Genomic DNA, 9,543 nt, shown 5'->3' on the forward strand with positions numbered 1-9,543 from the left:
TGAAATAAAATAAAGCATAACAAATTTAACATCTATTAAATGAGGAATAATATGTTCTTCATTAATATGTTAAAATATATTTTTCAAGAACAATTTGTCCTATTTCATTAATCTACACTATATATTTTTGGTGAGTGTCTAAAAAGTATCTCACAATCTGAAATAACTGTAAAATTTTAATTAAACAAATACATCAACTATTGAAACTTCAACTAAAAAACTGTAAAACAATAATATAATAATATCTTGATAGAATTTTCTATCACTCTAAAATGAGATGTCACCTACTCGATTTATCTATTTAGTATATTCTCAAAAAACATAATTTATATATACGTAAAAGTCATTAAAATTATAATAAATATAAAAGTGAACCCATATATTTTAAAATATAACAGCTTGGTACTAAAAACATTAAGCGTTAAATTCATAATTTAAATCTTTATTCCACCTCCGTCTCTTTATATCATATATCTTGCTTTTATCACACGTAAAAACAATATTTCAAAACTTCGAAAACAAAACCTGAAAAAATAATACTCACTTGTTTAACCAATAAATTTTTAATATTAACAAAATCACCCACTTACTATTGTTTTCCATCCATATAAAGATTAGGAAATTTTCATTATTGATATACATATATAAATTAAAAGAAAAAGTGATGTGGCATCTTTTTTTATTGAGGATTCTATTTATTATTATTTTTTATTTTGACCATTTCTTTTCATTTGTAAAATAAAATATTCAACGACACTAAATTCAATAAATACTCACAAGTCAATAACTATACAATTATATTTACTATAATGCGGTTGTTTAATAACTAATGAAACACGAAGAGTAACGTTTTAGAATTCTCCGTGAAACCATCGATTCCAAATCAAAACCTCTAGGTTTTCAATTCAATAAAATAATTAGTTGCAATCTTATTAATTTTTTTAATTTATGAAGAAGCAAATAAAGCATCGTATCCTAACATCCCTTTATTTTTCGTCTTCTACATTTTGAATTCTCTTAAGTAAATTTCTCTTTATTAAAGTAACACTCCATGATTTACCTGATCATTTTATTTTTTTTATTTATTACGAATCATAAGAGCCATTCAAATTCTACGGTTACATTTATCAATAGCCATTTATTTTTCTACCGTAATGATATATTAATGTGCAATAGTTATCATAATATTAATAAGATGTAACTCCTAGCAAATATACAGTTATTTTATGAACATTGCAAGTAGAAATAAGAAAAAAGCAAAAAATATGAGAAAAAAGATCAATATAAATGATAGCCAAAGAGAGGTGTCATATCACCTACTCTATTCCGACCCTCACATTATCATCTATAAATAAATATAGGTCTATACGAATTTAACTAATCTGGAATAAATTAAAAATGAGAAGGAAGAAACGAAAATCAAAAAAGAAATTAATACAATTAAATTCAAATCTTTGACATCCCTTTTTGTCTTTTTATTTCCTTTATGGCTTTTTTCTTAATTTTTCCTTCTTCCTCACAGTTAATTATGAGGCTTTCCTAATTACAACTATTATTCTTCATTTAGTTCCTAAATTTTCTTTAAAATCATAAGTCATTTCTTTCCTTTTTCTCCACGTAATATTTCAAAAATATCTCAATTTTTTTACTTTTTTTAGTTACATCTCCCACCATTTATGTAATTAAGATGACTAGTATGAAACAAAATAAATACTAGTAATTGTAAATTTATAAACTTTAATTTTAGCAATGCTTTTCAATTTATTTTCTCTCAATTTCATGTAAAATCCTCCAATATTAAACTTTTTCTAAAATATTCACATCTCTTTTCTCATATCTCTATCTCTATTATATTAAAAGTGTGAAGGCCCTTATAATTGGCGTTTGCTTCTTTTACCCTTCATAAAAGTCTTCTCTTTAAACAAAATTATTTTTTCACCTTTTTTCCTTCAATTATTATTTTATTAAATTAATGAATCCTAAAATATATGGAAAGAATCTTAATAATTAAATATATGGAAAAGAAATAAATATGAGAGTCCTAAAATATATAAAAACGTTAGAAATATTGTTCAAACTTTTTGCCCTTCTTTAAAAGTATTCGCTTTAAACAAAATCGTCTTTTCACTATTTTTCTTCAATTACTACTTTATTAAATTAAGGACTTCCAAAATTAAAATAAATATATATATATATATATATATAAATAAATGTATGAGTTCTAAAATATATGGAAACGAATATTAGAAAAAGACTCCTAAATAAAAAGGACTCCCAATATATACCGTATGCAAAATAAATTTAGTGTTGATAGGTTTTTCCCCCTTAATGCATTGATAGGTTTTTTCCCCTAATGCACCACTTTGTACGTTAATATATATTAAACTATGCACCATATTTTAGAATTCCAAAAATAAAAATTTTGTGCAAGTGAATATATTTAGAATTCCTGTATTTGATACTTTGTAAAAGAAAAGATTCGTAATTTTATGTAGTCTTCACTCGTGATCTGCTGAGCTTATGTCAACAAATCAACATTTTCTCACAACTTATTTTTATCATCGTTTAAAAAATTGAGTTTTTAAATTTTTAGTACTGTACTTATATGTTTATTTTCAGTGGGTTATAATTTATTTTAGTTAGTGAAGTTTATTTGATCTACTTATGTTTGTGTTTTCAAAACATTCACCTCTCCTTAATTCGTTTTAAGTTATTTTAGCTAAATATTTTGTAGGAATAATGTTAATGGATGCGGCAAAAGTGTTGCTAGATCATTCTCTAATTCTTACCTTGCTACTGATCATGTATATGTTTATAATTAGTTTTTTTTTTATATATATATATATATATAATATCATTTCTCATGTTTGTTTTATAAAGAAAGACACTCGAATTGTTGTTCGTCTTTTTTTTTTCAGAAAAGATTTATATTTTCTTTTTAAGTTCATATTCTTTAATGCATGAAATCTTGACTATGTCTATAAATGGAGAAAAATTATATTATATCGGAGTTAATGTGATTTCGTACTGTAATTTCAGATTATCATTCTCTATTTTAATGGTGAGAAGGTCAGAAGGGCGAGATGAAAATATATATTGATATTGAGACCCCTGTATTACAAAGAATGTTTGCAAAAAAGGTACAACTATTATATGTGGATCATGTAAAAAATTTCAATTAAGAGAATCACTCAGTGATGATTGACTAAGTGTTATTATTCAGTATATCTTTTTTACAGGCTTTATATTTTCTAATTGGGTACCCAAAAAAATTATATTTATGTAGTATCTTTTGTTAGCTTAGTCAAGATCAATATAACATAAAATTTTACCTAATATCTCTTTTAAGGTCATTAAAGTGGTTGATTTGGTGTTGCCAGGGTGAATGCACTAACCAGTGTCATGATAACATAGATTGAAACTTATAGATGGATGGATCTTAAAGTATGCCTATACTTACAAACTAATCTTAAATACTTAAATTGAGAAGAAAACACAGTTTATTATGGAGGAAAAGTTTTGTTATATTTTTACAGTTTATGTAGTACCTTATAAATTTTTTTTTGTTAAATTGTAGTTCTATGGTTGCAATTACTGGATGTCAACTCTCCGCCCAGTTGATTGATGAATTCAAACTCTAATATGTTGACTATAGTGGTGGCTCTAGGGTTTTGGTGGTGTAAAGTGTGTGGTTGTATGATTAAGTGTAAGGCATTCTGTTGGTTGATACTCAATTGATGATATGTATGTTCTTATTTGGTTTGGACCTAAAGTTCTTACTTCTTCTTTCTCCATGAATTACGGGCAGATGAAGAAAAAATAATTTTTGAAAAAGAAAGGCGAAGAAAAACTATTGTTGCCATGTCGAAAGAATCCATACTTATAAATTGATAATTTTTATTTCTGTGAATTTTTTAACTTTATTTTCTATAATTTTCATCAACATTTATATATTGTAAGTGGTCGTCGGATTTAATTTTGGTTTATATTCAATATGATAACGTGCTTTATGATTGACATTTAAATTATTTGTGATGTTCGATTAAAATTATATTTATTTTAATTTCAGAATTATTTAATAAAATATTTAAGTTAGTCCTTATTGATTTAAGTGATAGCATAATTTTTAAGAGGACTTTAGTGAGTAACAAATGTATACAAAAATCAGAAATTATTATTTGTACATATCTACATTTATATCTATGATATATAAAAAGTATGAAAATCCTTCGAGAAGTGATTTAAACTTTTTATTTCATTAAAAATCTCCATAATAGACAAATCATCTTTTCACTTATATCTTCCAATTATACTATTATTATATTTATATCAAACACATTTATATGAATTCCTAAGTGTCAGTGCATGGTTATTGATGAATCTTAAAGAGGTTGTGTTTAGTGGGTACATGCAGCAATATATGTCCAAGGATTTTATGGTTGCTTGAGAAAAGTATGCGGTGTTAATGACTCTCTATTATTTGGTATAACATATGTGTCATTGTAACACTCGGTGAAGTAACTTGAATAGTATTTAAACTTGCTGGATTATGGGAGGTTATAGAAACTCGGCATAAAACAGTCAGTTAGTTGTCCATGAGCGTTTGTCCTTGAAAATTAAAAAAAATACTTTATTTGAAAGTTTTAAATTTAAAATCGGAGTTAGACTTGTGTTTGCCATAATTTTTGCAATAAACAATTAAAATTTAAATATATTTTTTAAAATAAAAATGTAAATTGAAACTTTGAAGTTCTTTTCAATTTTTCCCAAGTACTTTTTCTTCATACATAAGACAATTCTTTTTATGTTTCCGTTTTTAATAGTTTGAAATGCTTTGAAATCTTTATCCTTAATTAAATGAATTGTTATTTAATTATTTTTATAAAATTTATTAGACTTCTAAAATATATAGAAGGCAAGACTATAATTAATATTTCGAACATCTCAATTAGCAATGACTCCTAAAATAAGATAATTTGCACAACCATTTAAAGTAATTTGAGTTGTGTTTGATCATATCTTTTGCGATAAATAGTTAGAATCCAAATATATCTACATCTATGTCTACATTTACAATCTACATCTACATCTATAATATATTAAACATGTGAAGACCATTAAAAAATAATTTGAACTATTTATCATTCATTAAAAGACACCATAATAGACAAAATCGTTATTTACTATTTTCTTTGAATTATTATTTAACTATTTTTGTAATAAAATTACTTTTGGCAATAAAATTATAAAAACTAATGATATTATTATTTACAAAAATAATAATTACCATCAAGAAAAATCTTTTTTTGGCTATAACATGTTACAATACTTCCTACCAAAAAAAAAATCTATAATTACCAAAGATCTAATTTGGCGGAAGGAAGAGGTCGCTGCTTAGGGGGAAATTATAACGAATTAATACAAATCTTTTCCTTATTTGAAATAGCATAATTTATGCGTCGTACTTATTAATTTGAGCATCTAAATATATTTTACATCAAAATTGAATTTTCTCTTTATGTTAAACATGGACTTGTTCTTTTTATTTCTTTTACATTGTATATATATACTTATATGTTATGGAAGACTTGATATCCAACAGAACTTTGATATTCCTTTACAACAAGAGCATGAAGATATAGGAGTTAATACACAAAATATTCTACCAATCTTGATAGCATAGATAAATTTGCTTGTGATTTGAGGTAAGTTATCTATACTTTTAGTATGTGCTTGAAGTTTACAATAAATAGAAAGTTGCTAATTGTAAAGTTTTTTTTGTGGAATCTTAATATATCTTATGATTAAGAAACAAATTTGTTTGTGATTTGGGGTAAGTTTTCTAAACTTTTAATAAGTTAAATTTTCTTGTAATTTGAGGTACGTTTTCTAAAATTTTGGTATGTTCTTGAAATATACAATAATTAATTATTATCTACTTCATGGACAATTTTTATTGATGTCTTGTACTTCAACTTTATAATGTAAATCGATTAAGTTCAATAATATTAATTTTGTAGTGCATAAAGGCATCATTTCTACCCCATACTATACAAGAAAAGTCTAAGCCACACCTAAATTATATAAGTGACCTATTACACACCTTAACTATATAAAAATGATATTATTACCACCCCGCGAACCCCATTCTAAGACGCGTATGTTACACTTATTTTAGGCGCGTCCAGCCTATTAAATAACAAAAGTAAACGGCTAAAAATATTAAGGAAAAAAGCATCGTTTCCATCCCAAACTATAGTCGAAAAGTCGAATCCACACCTAAACTATATAAGTAACCTATTACACACCTTAACTATAAAAAGTGATACTTTTTACTGACGTGGCAGCGCGTGTAAAACACTACACCACATGCAAGTGGTGGTAGCCTGACAGGGTGTAAATAGTTTCACTTTTTTATAGTTTAGGTGTGTAATAGGTCACTAGTATAGTTTAAGTGTGGCTTCGACTTTTCGGGTATAGTTTGGGGTGGAAACAATGTCTTTTCCCTTACAATTTTTAACTCAAAGTCTATATCATATTTAGGGATGTGCACATATTGACTGTAGAATTGACAAGAAATAAATGGTATGTATATAACCCCCATCATAATTTGGGTGCACTTATGCCCTTATTGTTAGTGTGAAGGGCATGTACTACCATTTCATTAACGATAGAGGTATATGTGTACACAAAGTATAACGGAGGGTATATAAATACCATTTATCATAGTTCAGGGGTACATTTATCCATTTCCATTTATGTTATAAGAGCATATGATGGTTATGAAGAAGTTGTTAATAAGGAGAAAGACTTGAAGACTAAGGTTGCAGAAAGGATAACAATAAATTGAAGATTTTTTTATGTGAAGGTATGTGTCCAAAGTATTTGATGAAGGTTCTCTTAATCATTCAGATTTTAATTATTATATTTGTTTATTTTTTAGATAGCGATTTTCTAGAGGAGAATTTTTTTTTAGATTAGATTTTTGTAGATTTGAATCTTCTGTTTTTTAAATTTGTCAAGGTATGCAAGACGGAGCATTTGATGATGGTCTTAATCTTAATAATTCATGTTTTAATTATTATATTTGTTTGTTTGTTTAGATAGGGATATTGAAAATAAAATGAGTATCTTCTTTTTTCTTTTATTTTGATGACACATATATTTAATCATTTCCCACATTAGCCAGGGACAAATACTATATAATTAACTAAATAATATATATTCATTGTCCTTGCAAATTCAAAAAATATTTGGTTTACTTCGAATATAAATTTTGTCTCAATGTATTAATAGTTATCTCTTCATTTAAATAAATATTATATTTATCTAAGCGTTAATTGAATTACACATAGTTCATTTTTATAATTATATATTTATGTATCTTCTTATAAGAATAAAAATTCATGTGCAACGCACGTATCCTAAACTAGTAAATTTAAAATATTTTAACAAAAATTGATAGAAAGGTGAGAAAAAGAAAATTTTCTACATCAAATTAATGATAAATTCAAACTAAAACTTCTCTCTCTTTGATTTTTTTTCCTTCATTTTCTTATTGATTAATTTATTTCTCTTCCTGACACATTAATTATGAGTTTTTCCTATTCTTTATTACCCTAAATGTCCTCTCAAATCAAAATTAAAATTCTTTTCGTTTTTCGCTCATAATATTTTAAAAATCTTCCAACTTTCTTGCCTTTTTATTTTAAATTTTTTTGTATTTTCCATCATTTATATAATTTATTGTTATACTTTACAAATTTAGAATGACTATATTTGGAACAAAATATATAAATTACTTAAAAATTAAACTGTAGTTGCAGCAATACTTCCTTATATACTCCATATTCTTCTTATTTGATTTTCTCCTAATTTTATATAAAATTCCTAATGTAAAGTTTTTCCTAAAATGTTGAAAAGAAATTCTCATACAAATTTAAAGTATGCTAAAGAAGAAAGGGTAGAGAGTGAGAAAAAGAAAAGACTACTATATTCATTTAAGAGCCAAAAGTAAAAAAATATATCAAATTCGGGTTTGTTTGGTATGAAGAAAAATATTATCCATAGAAAATATTTTCCTGAAAAACAAGTTGATTTCTTACTTGTTTTCTTATGTTTGGTTGGTAGATGAAAAATATTTTTTAGTATTTAGTTGGTGAATGAAAAAATATTTTTCAAAACATACATTTTAGTGTTCAACTAAAGCGTAAAAATACATTTTGAAAGGGGTGTGGGTAAGAGAAAAGTTTGAATTTTTTAAGAAAATATAGCTATTGTTTTTTGGAAGGGGGGCTGGTAAGGGTAGGAGTAGGGTGGGGGTAAGGGATGGACTAAGAAAAAATTTTGAAATACTTTTGGGATAATACTCACAAAAATACCTGGAGTTTGACCAGATTTTCAGTTGAGCATATTAAACTTTGCGGGGGTCCTATTACTGTCCTAGACTTCTTTTTTTCATATTTTAATAGCATATATCTGCCCACTTGGACAAGTGCGTATAATTCACGCGCCTATAAAAAATTGTTATAAACTTTTATGTTGGTCAGAAATCTCCTCAATTTATTTTATATATTTTTCATTAAATTCCTTACCTCTTTTCTTTTACTCCTTTCCCATTTTCATCTCCCTTGTTGAAGGGTTCATCTCCATTGTTGAAGGTAAGATTTTTTTCGTTTTCTCAACAATTCCATCCACAATTCTCAGAAATTAAAAGAAAATAAGGCGATGGTGAGTGCAATTTTTGACGAACTATGATAAAGTGGAGGACATTAAGAATGGAGACTAAAATTGATTATCGATATCGTGTCGAATAATCCATTGTTGAAGGCAAGATTTTCTTCGTTTTCTCAATAATTCCAGCCATAATTCTCAAAAATTAAAAAAAATTAAGGCGCTGGTGAGTGCAATTTTTGACGAACTATGATAATATGGAGGACATTAAGAATGGAGATTAAAATTGATTATGGTATCGAATAAGAATAAGAAATGTGTAATGATTTTGAGTTTTGGATTCTGTGTAGTGATATTTAAAGTGGAAAGGCTTGTGGGTGTGGTTTATTTGTTGTTAATTTGGTCTGGGTTGCAATCTTTTTTAAGAATTTCTTTTTCAAATGGGTCATCTTCAACATAACCTCATTTTCAATTATCAATTTTCTTCTCATGGTAATTCACTATGGAACCTAAAAGAGCCATTGTCATTGAAAATGAAAAAAAAAAAAATCAATGCCCTGTTACTGCCCACCAAACGTTTGATGAAATGTCAAGCTCAAATTTGACTTACAAAAGTGTGGAGCAAAATGGAGAATGGTTATTGCTAAAGAAGAAAATGGAGCAAAATAGAGAATGGGGCAACCAAATTTCAAACATTAAGAATCAAGATTTTTGGTGAAAAAATGATAAAAAGAATAAGAATGGAAAAGAAATTAAATAAAATTAATTTTAAATAAAAAATACACGTGTCACCATGTCATTGGCACGTGTATTACACTTTCTACTCCAAAATTGGGTATAGCGTTTTTTTTTTTTGGGGGGGGGGGGGGG

Source organism: Capsicum annuum, chromosome 8 (assembly GCF_002878395.1).
Source record: "Capsicum annuum cultivar UCD-10X-F1 chromosome 8, UCD10Xv1.1, whole genome shotgun sequence".
Taxonomy (NCBI): Eukaryota; Viridiplantae; Streptophyta; class Magnoliopsida; order Solanales; family Solanaceae; genus Capsicum; species Capsicum annuum.